Source organism: Etheostoma spectabile, chromosome 23, assembly GCF_008692095.1.
Source record: "Etheostoma spectabile isolate EspeVRDwgs_2016 chromosome 23, UIUC_Espe_1.0, whole genome shotgun sequence".
In the NCBI taxonomy this organism is placed as follows: Eukaryota; Metazoa; Chordata; class Actinopteri; order Perciformes; family Percidae; genus Etheostoma; species Etheostoma spectabile.
In genome coordinates, this window is record NC_045755.1 from 23,020,798 (window position 1) to 23,038,665 (window position 17,868).

Here is a 17,868-nt window from a genome sequence, read left to right on the forward strand (position 1 = left end):
CAGACGGCTCAGCGGGCTGTTAGCAGGAGGCTACAGACGGCTCAGCGGCTGTAGCCGGAGGCTACAGACGGCTCAGCGGGCTGTTAGCAGGAGGCTACAGACGGCTCAGCGGGCTGTTGCCCTAGCGGAGGCTACAGACGGCTCAGCGGGCTGTTAGCAGGAGGCTACAGACGGCTCAGCGGGCTGTTAGCAGGAGGCTACAGACGGCTCAGCGGGCTGTTAGCAGGAGGCTACAGACGGCTCAGCGGGCTGTTAGCCGGAGGCTACAGACGGCTCAGCGGGCTGTTAGCAGGAGGCTACAGACGGCTCAGCGGGCTGTTAGCCGGAGGCTACAGACGGCTCAGCGGGCTGTTAGCAGGAGGCTACAGACGGCTCAGCGGGCTGTTAGCCGGAGGCTACAGACGGCTCAGCGGGCTGTTAGCAGGAGGCTACAGACGGCTCAGCGGGCTGTAAGCTGTAAGCTACAGACGGCTCAGCGGGCTGTTAGCAGGAGGCTACAGACGGCTCAGCGGGCTGTTAGCAGGAGGCTACAGACGGCTCAGCGGGCTGTTAGCCGGAGGCTACAGACGGTTGAAAAATGAAGCGAAGCTACCGAAGTGGTTCTGAAAAAAGGAAGAAGAAGAAGAAGAAGCGGGAAAAAGCAACCTTTATCACGACGGCTGCTGACAACACGAACGTTAACATTACTAAAGAGCAGCAAGAAGCCGGTGCTGATGAAGAGCAGTGTCAGCCCAGGTTGCGCTAGCAATGCTAACGCTGATGAAGAGTAGTGTCAGCCCAGGTTGCGCTAGCAATGCTAACGCTGATGAAGAGTAGTGTCAGCCCAGGTTGCGCTAGCAGTGCTAACGCTGATGAAGAGCAGTGTCAGCCCAGGTGGCTCTAGCAATGCTAACACTGATGAAGAGCAGTGTCAGCCCAGGTGGCTCTAGCAATGCTAACACTGATGAAGAGCAGTGTCAAAGACGCAACGCTCCCACATTCACCTCCTGCCTCTCCCCCCCCCCCACGCTTTCTGTATCTTCTCAGGAGCCAATCATCGCTCGGCTCAGGTGCTCCTCCTGTTGGTGATCCCCGGTCAACTGGTCTTCCTCTACACCATCCACCTGATGAAGAGCGGACACACCACGCTGACGCCCATCTTCATGTCCGTCTACCTGGCTGCCGCCACGCTGCAGGTGAGCACACGGGGACTATTGGTGGGCTCTAACATCTAAGATGCGTTATCATTCTAAAGTGGTCAGTTTGACATGTATTACTTATTATTGTACATCAATTATTTGAAGCTCAAATCACAAAATGGGCTATTAGAATATTTGTGCTGCAGTGAGGTCACTTGATGGCTGTAGGACATTAGACTAGTTTGACTTGGAGGATAGCTCTCTTTCCGACTGTATACTCTTTGCTCTCGCTGTCGCCCATATAAGGCACATGGTGGGCCTTCACTTCCCTAAACAAACCCGCAATGATTCATGGGAGAGCCTCAGAATACACTGAGCGTAGCGCTAGCGGCAGAAATGAGCCAAAACGTGATCAAGTGGATAAATATTGGATGTACCAGTCTGGATTTAATACTCAACGACCTCGTAAGAGGCCCAAGTTCCAGGCTGGATAGCACATCACCTTCAGAGGCTAGAAAGACCTCGAAAAGACCCCCGCAACCGCTAGTTCGTTAGCTTTTAGCTGCAAAAATCGGCGAGTTTCTATCTTTTATGGTTATTAAATGACTGAAATATGAATCAGAGGTGCCGTTTTTGCTCATATACGACCCTTTCGGTTGCTGAGCGTTAAAGCTGCACAACTCTCTCTCTCTCTCTCTCTCTCTCTCTCTCTCTCTTCTCTCTCGTATATTCGTGTTGATGTGGTTTGGAACGGTGTTTGTGTGCAGGTTGACCCCACGTCGCACACCATAATCCGTGATATACGAGTTATTGCAACACGCAAGTTTGCATTATGACCTTCAGCAAGTTCCCTTTCTGTTGGTTTCCAGCATCACTCAGCGGCAAAACACCATTTTCCCGTCAGCGAGAACAAGTTCCCATGAAAGATTAATCCGTGGACGTGTTTCCTTCCCAGCACTTGTAGTGAAGGAAGAGAAGCAGGTGTGTGTGTGTGTGTGTGTGTGTGTGTGTGTGTGGTGTGTGTGTGTGTGTGTGTGTGTGTGTGTGTGTGTGTGCTGTGAATTCCTCGAGCGTTGCGGCTTGAGGCGACGCCTCAATGAATCTGACTTCTGTTAAAAATGTTGTTTTGGCAGCAGTTGAAATAATTATGAAGGCCTGAGGGTCCTGAATGCCTCCTTTTATTTACCCTGTTAGGTGCACCGTCCTCGTGTTGTCCCCATGTTGCCCTCATGTTGCCCTCATGTTGTCCCCATGTTGTCCTCATGTTGTCCCCATGTTGCCCCCATGTTGCCCTCATGTTGTCCTCATGTTGTCCTTATGTTGTCCTCATGTTGCCCTCATGTTGCCCTCATGTTGCCTTCATGTTGTCCTCATGTTGCCCTCATGTTACCCTCATGTTGTCTTCATGTCATCCTCATGTTGTCTTCATGTTGTCCTCCTGTTGCCCTCATGATGTCCTCATGTTGTCCCCATGTTGCCCTCATGTTGTCACAATGTTGTCCCCATGTTGCCCTCATGTTGTCCTCATGTTGTCTTCATGTTGTCCTCATGTTTTCTTCATGTTGTCTTCATGTTGTCCTCATGTTTACTTCATGTTGCCCTCATGATGTCCTCATGTTGTCCCCATGTTGCCCTCATGTTGTCACCATGTTGTCCCCATGTTGCCCTCATGTTGTCCTCATGTTGTCCTCATGTTTTCTTCATGTTGTCTTCATGTTGTCCTCATGTTTATTTCATGTTGTCCTCATGTTGTCCTCATGTTGTCCCCATGTTGTCCCCATGTTGCCCTCATGTTGTTCTCATGTTGCCCTCATGTTGTCCTCATGTTGTCCTCATGTTGTCCTCATGTTGCCCTCATGTTGCCCTCATGTTGTCCTCATGTTGTCCTCATGTTGCCCTCATGTTGTCTTCATGTTGTCCTCATGTTGTCCTCATGTTGTCCTCATGTTGTCCTCATGTTGTCCTCATGTTTTCTTCATGTTGTCTTCATGTTGTCCTCATGTTTATTTCATGTTGTCCTCATGTTGTCCTCATGTTGTCCCATGTTGCCCCATGTTGTCCCATGTGTCCCCATGTTGCCCTCATGTTGTTCTCATGTTGCCCTCATGTTGTCCTCATGTTGTCCTCATGTTGCCCTCATGTTGTCCTCATGTTGCCCTCATGTTGTCTTCATGTTGTCCTCATGTTGTCCCATGTTGCCTCATGTTGTCTCATGTTGTCCTCATGTTGCCCTCATGTTGTCTTCATGTTGTCCTCATGTTGTCTCATGTGTCCTCATGTTGTCCTCATGTTGCCCTCATGTTCATGTTGTCCTCATGTTGTCCTCATGTTGCCCTCATGTTGTCTTCATGTTGTCCTCATGTTGCCCAATTTTGCCCAATTTTATAACATTTGAAAAAACAATTGAAGTGTTTTGAAATATTCCAGTTGACATATTCCAGTCTGTGATTATCATCAACATCCATTCCTTTAATTTTAGTCTCAATAATTCCAAATTTCTGCTTTTCTAACTCCAACATTAGGTATAATTTCCTATAAATGAGGTTTATTGGCCATAAATTCCAAAAATAACTGTAAAACTAAAGTTAATAAGTTAATGGTACATAGTGTTGAAAACATGTAAAAAAAAAAAGGGACAAAATCGTGAGAAAAAGTTTTAAAAAATTATAACAGAGTGTCAACAAAAGTGTTGACCTTCAATTTTGACGGGAAGACGACACAAGGCTTCTAAAGACTCCCCTTAATGATTAATGCAGACGCGGGGCGTTCGGATGTAATCCTGGCAACCGGGGCGTTGGAAACTTCCCAAATCAATTTAGTGTGCAGCCAGGAGAGCTGATTGAAGGCGGCTTTAGTCCCGGATAGAACATCAAATGGCAGAGACGGGTCCACGGTGGGGCAGGGAGTTTGGCTTTAGCCTCTTTTTACATCTTAGTATTCACAGCCGTCCAAGCGAGAATAGTGCTCAGTTCATCGACTGGATTTGAGGACCCTGAACACCACTTTTTGCTGTTTGGTTTTGACGTGTTCAACAGGGTTTACGAGCCTAAACCGTACATGAACACTGTACACTGCCAGGTGCCCTTGAGCAAGGCACCGTACCCCCCCGACCGCTCAGGGCGCTGGTCTAGCTGGCAGCCCCCCCACTCTGACATCTCTCCATGTATAGTGCATGTATAGGTCCTGAGCATGTGTGTGTATTTCAGGCCTGTGTGTGAGTACTAACAAAAGTGTGTACACAGAGTGTAGTGCAGTAATTTCCCCATTGGGGACTAATAAACCAATTATCTTATCTTATCTTATCTTATCTTAATGTGGATATGTTATTAAAGTGGTTAAAGACATATAATAGAATTTTAAAAAAATAAGTGAAATAAAATGACATCCATGTATCACTATAATTCAGCTTTTTAAACCAGGAACACTTATGCCATATATTACAATAAAATAGATTTAATTGTCATTGTCATTTCATACACACTCACAATAAATAAAATAAAAAAATAAATTAAAAAAACAACATTATCAAAGCATTCAATCTTGCACTCCCATTGCATAGAATCCCTATCTAGAAGTTATATTATATTATTATATATTAGTTAGCTACTACTACTACTGGGGGCATGGTGGTTCAGTTCTGGGACGGCCCCCGGGGATAAGTGGTCTGCAGCCTGGGGGTGCGTGCTCTAAAAGCCTGATGGCGCCTGCCAGATGGCAGCAGGGGGAAGACATGGTTTAAGGGCTCTGTCTCATCCTGGATCTGCTTGGCGGAGACAGCGGATCTTAAAGATCTGGTCCAGTGGTCCAGTTAGCAGATCTTAGGATTCAGTGGAGGGATTTCCTGTCATTCCTTGTGCAGTTGGCATGACCTGCAGTCATAGGATAGTCAGAACAGAAGAGATGGGTCTTCAGACGGGACTGAAATATGGTGAGGGACTCAGAGATGCGGATCTCATGGGGGAGGGAGTTCCAGAGCCTGGGTGCTGCCCTGGAAAAGGCTCTGTCCCCAAAACTGCGGAGCTTTGACTTGGGGACGTAGAGGAGACCGGCTGAGGTGGATCTGAGGGACCGTGAAGGTTGATGGGGCGAGGTGGTGTAGGGCTTTGTAGGTGAGGACCAGGATTTTGTATGTGGTCCGGTGAGACGTGGGAAGCCAGTGTAGCTGTTTTAGGACCGGAGTGGTGTGGTGCCGGGATGTGGAGCAGAGGGAGGGAGTGAGGGTCTGATTTTGGCGATATTTCGAAGGTGAAAGAAGGAGGTTTTGATGACTTGACGGATGTGAGGCCCAAGGGAAGAAGATCTAATGCAGCTCGATAGACGGGTTGCTCCTCTTGAAGGTAAAAAGTAGAGCCGCTGTTGTCCCCTTTTTGACCATGGCGGTCGTGTTTATCTCCCGTTTTAGTTCCTCTGAGATCAGGATCCTCAAGAAGTTAAACCAGGAGACCTTTTCCACTTGATGAGGTGTTGCCTTCGTCCTCACACCTTCTGAGGTCAGCTAGGATCTCCTTCGTTGTCTTGACATTTGGGGTCAGATTTTTTGTCCTCGCACTATCCTGTCAGCCTGTCAACTTCATGGTGTAGATGGAGAGCAGCGGGCTCAGCACGCGGCCTTGCGGTGCTCCAGTGCCTGAGGGACAGTCTCTGGCCGATCTATTAGGAAATCCTCGATCCACATGCACAGGCTGAGGCCCAGGTCAAGGAGTTTGGTGGACCAGCTGGTCAGGAATGATGGTGTTGAACGCTGAGCTGTCGTCTATGAAGACATATGTCTTCCCCTTGTCCAGGTGTGTCAGGGGAAGGCAGATTTAACTTAACATGCTTCATCACCAGCCTCTCAAATCCCTCGGCAACGATGCGGGGGGGTCTGTAGTGGTTCAGAGTGCTGATGTGGCTTTGCTTGGGCACTGGAATGATGGTGGGTGTTTTGAAGTAGGTCGGTACAGTCACTATGGCCAGAGACATGTCAAAGATACTGATAATAGGTGTTGTATTGGCCCTGCAAAAACAGGCCGGTCGACCCCCAGTCACAGTTCCCTGGACGCGGCTCTCAAGCTGCCAGTCCACAATCCGTACTTGGTCTTTACGGGGACTGTAAGGAGTCTGTGCGGACTTCATTTTCCAAACTCTGAAGCAGCGGTGGCAGTAATTGCTGCTGTCGTCCGTCTCAGTTGCCAAACCCCTACCATTAGGCATTAGTCTGTGCATGTCTACATTTCAGCATTGTGCGTCACTTTATTGTTTGTGGTTTCACGTGATCGGGTGAGGTGGACACCTGCAGGCGCTCGTTGCAGTTTCGACATACCTTAAAGAGCCCCTATCGTGCTCCTTTTTCAGCGTCACGTCTGTGCTCTCAGGGTCTACTGGAATAGGATTACATGCTTCGATGCTAAAAAAACAAAAACATCTTGAGTTTCTGGTGCTGCCCATTGCTCATTGTACTCCACCTAAAAGACGCTGTCCCATTTCAGCATTGGGGACTGTTTGTGGTTTAGGTTTCACGTGATCCGGCGAGGTGGACACCTGCAGGCGCTCGTTGCCGTTTCGACATATCTTAAAGAGCCCCCAATCACGCTCCTTTTCAGCGTCATCTTGGTGCTTTCAGGGTCTACTGGAATGGGGTTACGTGCTCCACCTAAAAGACACTGTCCCAGCTCTTTCTTACAACGTTTTTCATGTTTTGAATAGATTTGTTTGGACTGTGGACAAGAGAGAAATGAAAGAGGCTCCGTTTAGACACTGGAATCCGATAGACGGCAGCATTAGTTAGGGCTGTCAGTAGCTTCGGTAAGTGCCCTTAAAACACCCCGATGTGGTGTGTTACTGCATATCTGAAAACTGAAATCACTTCACCCATGCAGACGCAGTTCATTCAATGTCCCGCAGTAACCCCACGTAAATAATTAAGTGTTCAATTTACACACGACCCGCATTTTAAATCTCCAATGGCCTGAAATCCTTGGCATTGACTCCCATCCGTTTGAGATTGAGTGCATTCAGACCGGTCTCTGTGTCATGTGTCATGTGGTCGGACACAACTTGGCAAAAAATGTCCGCAGCGCGATGGAAATTGATGTGGTTCAGTTGAAGTGAAAGGGTCTGTAACCGCCTGGTTCTTTTAATAGCAGCGATAAGTGGAAATTGCACGCGCCGTGGGTTTGATAATGCTCCATTTAGAGCGAGATTTAAATTGGAGTTCTGCATGTTATTTTGGCATACAGTGTGAGGTGTTTGGCCCCAATCCACGGGGTTAACGGGAAATTGAGGGCACACCGAACAAGAGGGAAAAAACATAACTTCACCAGTAAACCACATAGTTTACAACATAGTCAGACGAAAGAATGAGGCAATATGAAACTAAGATGGTGCAATAAGCCAAAGAAGTGTGTGAAAACTCAGACTGAGAGAGTGGGAGTTTGACAGTTTAGTAGTCAAGAAACTACTGAATATGCATTACTATGGTAATGTCACATATGGGACATTATACTTTTGTGTTTGCCCCCATTTGTCATGAGCTAAACTCAAATATCTTGAAGATGAATGTCTTTTTCTACGTGGACAAAAGCCCCATTTCTCTCGAATGTTGTTCAGATATCCGTCTAAATCTGAAAATCCATGTGTGGAAGAGTTTGTGAAAACAACGTTTTATTACAAAAAGTGCTCTAAATGCAACACTTTTGTTATTGCCCCGAATTTTTAAGACTTTTTAGCCCCATTTCTCTCAAATGTTGTTCAGATATCCGTCTAAATCTGCGCTTGTGAGCACTTCTCCTTTGCCGAGGTAATCCATCCACCTCACAGGCGTGGCGTATCGAGATGCTGATCGGACAGCGGGATTATTGCACAGGTGTGACTTTGGCTGGCCACATTTAAAGGCCACCCTAAAAGGGGCAGTTTTGCTGTATTGGGGGGGTCCGGAGGGGGGTCCGAAAACCAGTCCCTATCTGGGTTTAGGCTTTTTATGAGTCCATTTATCACTAAAACGTAGGTTTTCCACGTCAACTTTTTGCTTTAGCCTCTTTGACGGCGACATTTCTACCTGACAACAAGCGATTTCCACCAATCGGGGCCCAGCATACGTTAACCAATCACTCCTCAGTGAACCGCCTCCTAGTCTGAGATCATTCTCCAGTTAACCCTTGTGTTGCCTTCCCCTCAACAACAATCATTGTTTTTCACCATTATTATCGCTTTTCCCGACATTTTTGTCCCTTTTTTTAAAATGTTGTTGTTTTTTGTGTTTTTTCATGAAGTTTTTTGATATTCTTCGCGTTGACATTTTCAACGCTTATTTCGACGGCCCATTTGTTGTGACAAAATCTTTAAAAAAAAACACTGAAAACGGGTCAATTTGACCCGAGGACCAGATGAAATTTAAAGAAAGAAGTGGGCTGATCTTTCAGTTTACTCGTGAAGAGCGTTGTGCGGAACAATCCACTTTATTTTTATGAAGATTTGGTTGATATAAACCCATTTTTCTTTTAATTTCTTTCATAAAACGGGTCAATTTGACCGAAAGACCACACAAGGGTCAAAGATCAAGTTATCATAGTGGAGTTTCCCATGTTTTTTTAGGAGTCTGCTCACACTAATACATGTAAAACAAATATGGGATTACATTAGTAAGAAAGTGAAAACATCAAACCAGACTCATGTGGTTGATGGCCCCTGGTCTAAAGTCACCGGGGTCAGAACCTGGTCCGACACAGACCAATAGTAGCTGCGTGCAAGACGCTTAATCCGAGGGTGAGCGTCTCTTCCTCTGAAGCCCAAACCTCGTTATCTCCGTCATGGATAAAGATATTAGGGACCACTAAGGTCTATATAAAGAGGCTTCAGATCCAGTATTAGGGACCACTAAGGTCTATATAAAGAGGCTTCAGATACAGTATTAGGGACCACTAAGGTCTATATAAAGAGGCTTCAGATACAGTATTAGGGACCACTAAGGTCTATATAAAGAGGCTTCAGATACAGTATTAGAGACCACTAAGGTCTATATAAAGAGACTTCAGATACAGTATTAGGGACCACTAAGGTCTATATAAAGAGACTTCAGATACAGTATTAGGGGACCACTAAGGTCTATATAAAGAGACTTCAGATACAGTATTAGGGGACCACTAAGGTCTATATAAAGAGGCTTCAGATACAGTATTAGGGACCACTAAGGTCTATATAAAGAGACTTCAGATCCAGTATTAGGGACCACTAAGGTCTATATAAAGAGACTTCAGATACAGTATTAGGGGACCACTAAGGTCTATATAAAGAGACTTCAGATACAGTATTAGGGGACCACTAAGGTCTATATAAAAGAGACTTCAGATACAGTATTAGGGACCACTAAGGTCTATATAAAGAGGCTTCAGATACAGTATTAGGGACCACTAAGGTCTATATAAAGAGGCTTCAAATAAGGGATGAATTTACTCTTAAATGGGACCGGACCACTTTAAAATACCTAGGTATCATAATCCCCAAAGACATAACCACCATAGCTAAGGGTAACTATGATGATCTTTTGAATAAAGTGAAACTTGATGTAAAGAGATGGACCGTCATCCCCTTCATGAGTTTAATCCAAAGAGTTGAATCTGTAAAGATGAACCTACTACCAAGATTCCTATTTCTCTTCCAAGCTCTCCCGGCAGAAATTACAAAAAAGCAATTTTTAGAGTGGGACAGAATGATTTCCAGATTCATATGGTTAGGAAAAAAGCCGAGGATCAGATTTAAAACATTAAAGCTCACCAAAGAAAACGGGGGTATGGCTATACCACACCTTAGAAATTATTTCTGCTCTGCACAAATTAAACCCCTGATGAACATGTGTAATACAAATTACCATGCTAGGTGGAAGGACATTGAAGTACTCCTTATGTCAGAACCACCTTTACAGGCAATACTGGGAAATAAAGAATTAGAGAAGACCCTATGCAAGATTGAAAGCCCTTGGATAAAATCACAATTAAAAATCTGGTCGGAGGCTAAACATGAATATAAATTGGACAGCAATCTGAAGATAATAAGATGGTGTGCATATGACCCTGATTTCAAACCCATCAAACAGATGTTGGATTCCAGAACTGGCTGTCCAAGGGTATAACAACACACTTCTCGCTAACTGATAAGGCAAAGTGAAAGATTTCCACACACTTGAAACCAGTCATAATCTGAAGAAACAGGACTTTTACAGGTATTTACAGATACGTCATTATCTTAATCAAGAAGTTATTCGGTTCACAGATGAGCAAGAACCAGTGCTTCATGAAATATTGATGGCATACCAGGCAAAGTTAAAAAGGGTATTATCTCACGGCTGTACAAGGGTTTTATGACTAAACAAACATTTCGACATTATATGTAAAAACGAAATGGGAAAAGGAAAGTAACGTGAAAATAACTGTTGAGGAGTGGAGAGATTACTGCGCATCACAGTGGAAATGCACAAACTCATATTCATGGAGGGAATTTGGTTGGAAATGTTTGATCAGGTTTTTTATTTCTCCGAAGCAAAAAATTTCAGGTACCGGGGAGGAGACCAAGTGCTGGAGACAGTGCGGACGTGATGATGCCAACCATTGGCATATATTCTGGGATTGTCCAGTACTAAAACAATTTTGGTTGGATATACTAAAAGATATCGAAAATATCCTTAACATAAATGTACCCTTCAAATTCACCAATTTTATCCTGGGGAATACAGACTTTATACCTGATAAAGAAAAATATCTCTTCAGAATTTTAACCATTGCCGGTAAGAAAACTGTCACTAGACACTGGCTCCTTCCTGATCCCCCTACTCTGGAAAATGGAGAGATTGTGTTAATGAAATCTACCAGATGGAAAGACTGACATTTTCGCTCCGTTTGCAGACAAAAAGATTTGTACTCTTATGGTCTAAATGGATATCCTATGTTAATCAAACAGAACACGCAGGAATGTTGTCCTGAATCCTATTAAGACAGTGGTAACTAAGGGTTGTTTTTACTGTACTGTATTTTATGTAACGTTTATCGACAACTTCTGTATCGTCCTTCTGTTTTTATATGTATTGGAGATAAGTCTCACAGTAATGCACCCTCTGTTTTGTGTTCCAATGTGTTTCTTACCATACTTAAAAAACGGGAACGTTGGGAATACGAATCTTTGGTCCAGATTGTAGACTGGAATTGTGATGTACTTTCAACTATGGTATTGTTCCCAATGTTTTCATAAATAAAAAAAAATAAAAAAATAAAAAAAAATAAAAAAATAAAGAGGCTTCAGATACAGTATTAGGGACCACTAAGGTCTATATAAAGAGACTTCAGATACAGTATTAGGGACCACTAAGGTCTATATAAAGAGACTTCAGATACAGTATTAGGGACCACTAAGGTCTATATAAAGAGACTTCAGATACAGTATTAGGGACCACTAAGGTCTATATAAAGAGACTTCAGATACAGTATTAGGGACCACTAAGGTCTATATAAAGAGACTTCAGATACAGTATTAGGGACCACTAAGGTCTATATAAAGAGACTTCAGATACAGTATTAGGGACCACTAAGGTCTATATAAAGAGACTTCAGATACAGTATTAGGGACCACTAAGGTCTATATAAAGAGACTTCAGATACAGTATTAGGGACCACTAAGGTCTATATAAAGAGACTTCAGATACAGTATTAGGGACCACTAAGGTCTATATAAAGAGGCTTCAGATCCAGTATTAGGGACCACTAAGGTCTATATAAAGAGACTTCAGATGGTCTAGTGTCACAGGATACCAATATATTCACGCTAGCATTAAAACAGCCTCTAAAAAGATCAATTTCAGGATTTTATGACTCGATATCGGGAAATATGTATTCCTCAAATTATTCCTGAGCCTCATTGCATTCAAGTCATTTACTAGAATATGTTATTATACAATATTGGATCAATAATGTGAAACGGTCTGCAAATCAAGCATAAATACCTGCAGTGTCCTAAAATAGCTAATAGAGTCTCATCAAGTGATTTTGTTCCTTCAGGCGGTATTTGCAGGAGTCTTTGAACACACCACGATTGTGCACAGAGGCAGAGGGGGCTCGGAGACGTTAATCCGAGCAAACAGAAGAGCGAACGTTGTGTTGGAGGGAGCAGCTTATAACGGGGTTTTATTTGAGTCAATGCACACACCATATATACGAGTAACAGAGTCAGTTAAATATGTAATATTTATATATACGTCAACTGAAGGACATTTCTGATTTTTTTGCCTTTTAAAGTGAACATGAACTTGTCCTCCCAGGTCTGAATTTAATTTAATTTCGTGCTTCTCCGATGTTTTTTGTCATTTTTCGTGATTTATTGGTCACTTTTTCAAGCTTTTGGCGCTTTTTTGTTTTGTTTTTTTTAAACCTGAGCTGGTTTAATAACAGGTTTTACATTTATTCTTGGAATTCATGGTCAACCCTAAACCCTAACCCCCCAACCCCTAACCCCCTTACCCTAACCCTTACACTAACACCCTAACCCCCTTACCCTAACCCCTAACCCTAACCCTCTAACCCCCTTACCATAACCCTCTAACCCTAAACCCTAACCCCCCCAATCCCTAACCCCTAACCCCTAACCTAACCCCCTTACCCTAACACTAACACCTAAGCCCCTAACCCTAACCCCTTTACCCTAACCCCTTACCCTAACCTAACCCCTTACCCTAACCCTTAACACTAACACCCTAACCCCTAACCCCCTTACCCTAACCCCCTTACCCTAACCCTTAACACTAACACCCTAACCCCTTACCCTAACACCCTAACCCCTTACCCTAACCCAACCCCTAACCTAATCCCCTAACCTAACCCCCTTACCCTAACCCCCTAACCCTAACCCCCTAACCCTAACCCCCTAACCCTGTGTGAGGAATTGCATTCGACTTCTTCTGCTCCCGTCATCCACAACAAAATGTCAACACAGTCAGACCTGATTCTCCGCTGCACATCTCCTCCACCTGTGTGCGTGTGCGGTGTAGTTATTGGAGAAAGTGACACGAAGGCAAATGGGGAGCGTCGCCGCGGCCGTCTCCGGAGCCCAAACAGCTTCATCTTGTCGACAGCCCCCATCTCTCGCGCTACTCAGATGCGATTAGGGACGGAGTACAGACACGGAGAAAAGAGGCTCCATGATGGATGGCCGCGCCGTTACGTTCGTCTCTTTCATTTTTCATTTGTTTTTCGGCCAACTGTGGAAATTGGCTGCATCTTAATCCTTTTAAGCCTTGTGTTGTCTTCACTTTCGGGACCAATCTCGGGTCAAATTGACCCCGTGACTTATTTGGGGTTTTATTTTGGGGTTTATTTCAATTTCCAAACAACTGAGATAACATACAGTATATGTTTGGGGAATGCATCAGTCTCTACTAGCACACAATTAAAAATGAACGTGGGGTTCGTTTTTTCATGTTAAAAATCCCCTATGGAAAAAACTTAAGTGGTCATATCCAGAATAATTTTCTAAATTGTGTCAGAAATACATGTTCATCACAGGGAATAAGTCAAGGCCGTTGATTTTCAGGTAGAAAAAATGTAACTTGTACAATTTTTTCTTCTTGTATAAATTTGAAATGGGTCAATTTGACCCGAATACCACGGCCCCTCTCTGTGTCTTCCTCCCTTTTCCTTGCTAGTCTTAAAAGTACTGTCCTCCGTGGGAAGCTGTGTACTGTAACCGATGGATCGGAGTTGACAGTTTGAGGCGTAAGGGACGCTACGAAAAGCCGCGATTGCTACAACAGAGAAGATGTCCGACTGTGGCGGCCTGTCATCACGAATAAAAGCCAGAGAGTGCATAGTCGGGGTTTGGAAAAGCTCGCGTGAGACGCTTTCATCGTGTCACGACTGCACAATATCGGATGGGAAATATCGGATTACATCACGCGAACTCCCCCACATTCAAAGACAAGTGCTGCTGTCGGCAGGTTATCAAAACTCGTACGTTAAGCGTCAAAACTCGTACGTTAAGCGTCACAACTCGTACGTTAAGCGTCACAACTCGTACGTTAAGCGTCACAACTCGTACGTTAAGCGTCAAAACTCGTACGTTAAGCGTCAAAACTCGTACGTTAAGCGTCACAACTCGTACGTTAAGCTTCAAACTCGTACGTTAAGCGTCAAAACTCGTACGTTAAGCGTCACAACTCGTACGTTAAGCGTCAAAACTCGTACGTTAAGCGTCAAATCTCGTACGTTAAGCGTCAAAACTCGTACGTTAAGCGTCACAACTCGTACGTTAAGCGTCAAAACTCGTACGTTAAGCATCAAAACTCGTACGTTAAGCGTCACAACTTGTACGTTAAGCGTCAGAACTCGTACGTTAAGCGTCAAAACTCGTACGTTAAGCGTCAAAACTCGTACGTTAAGCGTCACAACTCGTACGTTAAGCGTCAAAACTCGTACGTTAAGCGTCACAACTCGTACGTTAAGCGTCACATCTCGTACGTTAAGCGTCAAAACTCGTACGTTAAGCGTCACAACTCGTACGTTAAGCGTCACAACTCGTACGTTAAGCGTCAAAACTCGTACGTTAAGCGTCAAAACTCGTACTTTAAGCGTCAAAACTCGTACGTTAAGCGTCAAAACTCGTACGTTAAGCGTCACAACTCGTACGTTAAGCGTCAAAACTCGTACGTTAAGCGTCACAACTCGTACGTTAAGCGTCACAACTCGTACGTTAAGCGTCAAAACTCGTACGTTAAGCGTCACAACTCGTACGTTAAGCGTCACAACTCGTACGTTAAGCGTCAAAACTCGTACGTTAAGCGTCAAAACTTGTACTTTAAGCGTCAAAACTCGTACGTTAAGCGTCAAAACTCGTACGTTAAGCGTCACAACTCGTACGTTAAGCATCAAAACTCGTACGTTAAGCGTCAAATCTCGTACGTTAAGCGTCAAAACTCGTACGTTAAGCGTCACAACTCGTACGTTAAGCGTCAAAACTCGTACGTTAAGCGTCAAAACTCGTACGTTAAGCGTCACAACTTGTACGTTAAGCGTCAGAACTCGTACGTTAAGCGTCAAAACTCGTACGTTAAGCGTCAAACTCGTACGTTAAGCGCCACAACTCGTACGTTAAGCGTCAAAACTCGTACGTTAAGCGTCACAACTCGTACGTTAAGCGTCACATCTCGTACGTTAAGCGTCAAAACTCGTACGTTAAGCGTCACAACTCGTACGTTAAGCGTCACAACTCGTACGTTAAGCGTCAAAACTCGTACGTTAAGCGTCAAAACTCGTACTTTAAGCGTCAAAACTCGTACGTTAAGCGTCAAAACTCGTACGTTAAGCGTCACAACTCGTACGTTAAGCGTCACAACTCGTACGTTAAGCGTCACAACTCGTACGTTAAGCGTCACAACTCGTACGTTAAGCGTCAAAACTCGTACGTTAAGCGTCACAACTCGTACGTTAAGCGTCACAACTCGTACGTTAAGCGTCACAACTCGTACGTTAAGCGTCAAAACTCGTACGTTAAGCGTCAAAACTCGTACGTTAAGCGTCACAACTCGTACGTTAAGCGTCAAAACTCGTACGTTAAGCGTCACAACTCGTACGTTAAGCGTCACAACTCGTACGTTAAGCGTCACAACTCGTACGTTAAGCGTCAAAACTCGTACGTTAAGCGTCACAACTCGTACGTTAAGCGTCAAAACTCGTACGTTAAGCGTCAAAACTCGTACGTTAAGCGTCAAAACTCGTACGTTAAGCGTCACAACTCGTACGTTAAGCGTCACATCTCGTACGTTAAGCGTCAAAACTCGTACGTTAAGCGTCACAACTCGTACGTTAAGCGTCACAACTCGTACGTTAAGCGTCAAAACTCGTACGTTAAGCGTCAAAACTCGTACTTTAAGCGTCAAAACTCGTACGTTAAGCGTCAAAACTCGTACGTTAAGCGTCACAACTCGTACGTTAAGCGTCAAAACTCGTACGTTAAGCGTCACAACTCGTACGTTAAGCGTCACAACTCGTACGTAAGCGTCAAAACTCGTACGTTAAGCGTCACAACTCGTACGTTTTAGCGTCACAACTCGTACGTTAAGCGTCAAAACTCGTACGTTAAGCGTCAAACTTGTACTTTAAGCGTCAAAACTCGTACGTTAAGCGTCAAAACTCGTACGTTAAGCGTCACAACTCGTACGTTAAGCATCAAAACTCGTACGTTAAGCGTCAAATCTCGTACGTTAAGCGTCAAAACTCGTACGTTAAGCGTCACAACTCGTACGTTAAGCGTCAAAACTCGTACGTTAAGCGTCAAAACTCGTACGTTAAGCGTCACAACTGTACGTTAAGCGTCAGAACTCGTACGTTAAGCGTCAAAACTCGTACGTTAAGCGTCAAAACTCGTACGTTAAGCGCCACAACTCGTACGTTAAGCGTCAAAACTCGTACGTTAAGCGTCACACTCGTACGTTAAGCGTCACATCTCGTACGTTAAGCGTCAAAACTCGTACGTTAAGCGTCACAACTCGTACGTTAAGCGTCACAACTCGTACGTTAAGCGTCAAAACTCGTACGTTAAGCGTCAAAACTCGTACTTTAAGCGTCAAACTCGTACGTTAAGCGTCAAAACTCGTACGTTAAGCGTCACAACTCGTACGTTAAGCGTCAAAACTCGTACGTTAAGCGTCACAACTCGTACGTTTAGCGTCACAACTCGTACGTTAAGCGTCAAAACTCGTACGTTAAGCGTCACAACTCGTACGTTAAGCGTCACAACTCGTACGTTAAGCGTCACAACTCGTACGTTAAGCGTCAAAACTCGTACGTTAAGCGTCAAAACTCGTACGTTAAGCGTCACAACTCGTACGTTAAGCGTCAAAACTCGTACGTTAAGCGTCACAACTCGTACGTTAAGCGTCACAACTCGTACGTTAAGCGTCACAACTCGTACGTTAAGCGTCAAAACTCGTACGTTAAGCATCAAAACTCGTACGTTAAGCGTCACAACTCGTACGTTAAGCGTCAAAACTCGTACGTTAAGCGTCAAAACTCGTACGTTAAGCGTCACAACTCGTACGTTAAGCGTCACAACTCGTACGTTAAGCGTCACAACTCGTACGTTAAGCATCAAAACTTGTACGTTAAGCATCAAAACTCGTACGTTAAGCATCAAAACTCGTACATTAAGTGATGAAAAAACTGAAAATGGTTCAAATTTGACGCGAGGACAACACAAGGGTTAAGTTGTCAATTCTGGCTTAACTAATGAGTCATTTTGAAATTGAGGCTTTAATTCCCTCCCAATAGGGGAGGTGACGCTTCACTCGTCTCACGATTAAACTAGATTATGGTTATTAGAGTCCCCTGCTCAACGTTATTATACAGTTCTACGCATGGTTTTCCATTGACAAATTCCAGAAGTCAGATATATACTGTATATGAACTCCCCTTTTCATTGCATCTGCTCTTAAAAGAAGAAGAAGAAGAAAAGAAACCTTCTCTGCACACAACAGACAAAAGGTAGAAACCCCAAAAAATGCAACAACCCCACAAATCAGCAAGTACCACCAGTAGCCAATAGTTGATTATGGTCTGTCACTCAGTGCAGAATCCCATGCGATGATTCATTCCTACGCCCCCACCCGCCACGCAGTCGCCTGTTCTTTCTAAGAGAAGTAGGCTAATATCCTCTCTCTCCCTCTCTCTCTCTCTCTCCTCCCCTCTCTGTCTCTCTCTCTCTGTGCTCTCTGTCCCTCTCTCTCTCTCTCTCTCTGTGT

The 17,868-nt window shown here is 44.4% G+C and overlaps 1 protein-coding gene and 1 pseudogene across 1 annotated transcript in view; both read right to left on the reverse strand.

The window, feature by feature from the left end:
- LOC116672880 (NACHT, LRR and PYD domains-containing protein 12) overlaps positions 1-17,868 on the reverse strand; it is a 769,761-nt gene that overhangs the window by 236,110 nt on the left and 515,783 nt on the right. The window lies entirely within an intron of this gene.
- The window catches only part of LOC116672882 (zinc finger protein 271-like), a 643,109-nt pseudogene that overhangs the window by 145,837 nt on the left and 479,404 nt on the right, over positions 1-17,868 (reverse strand).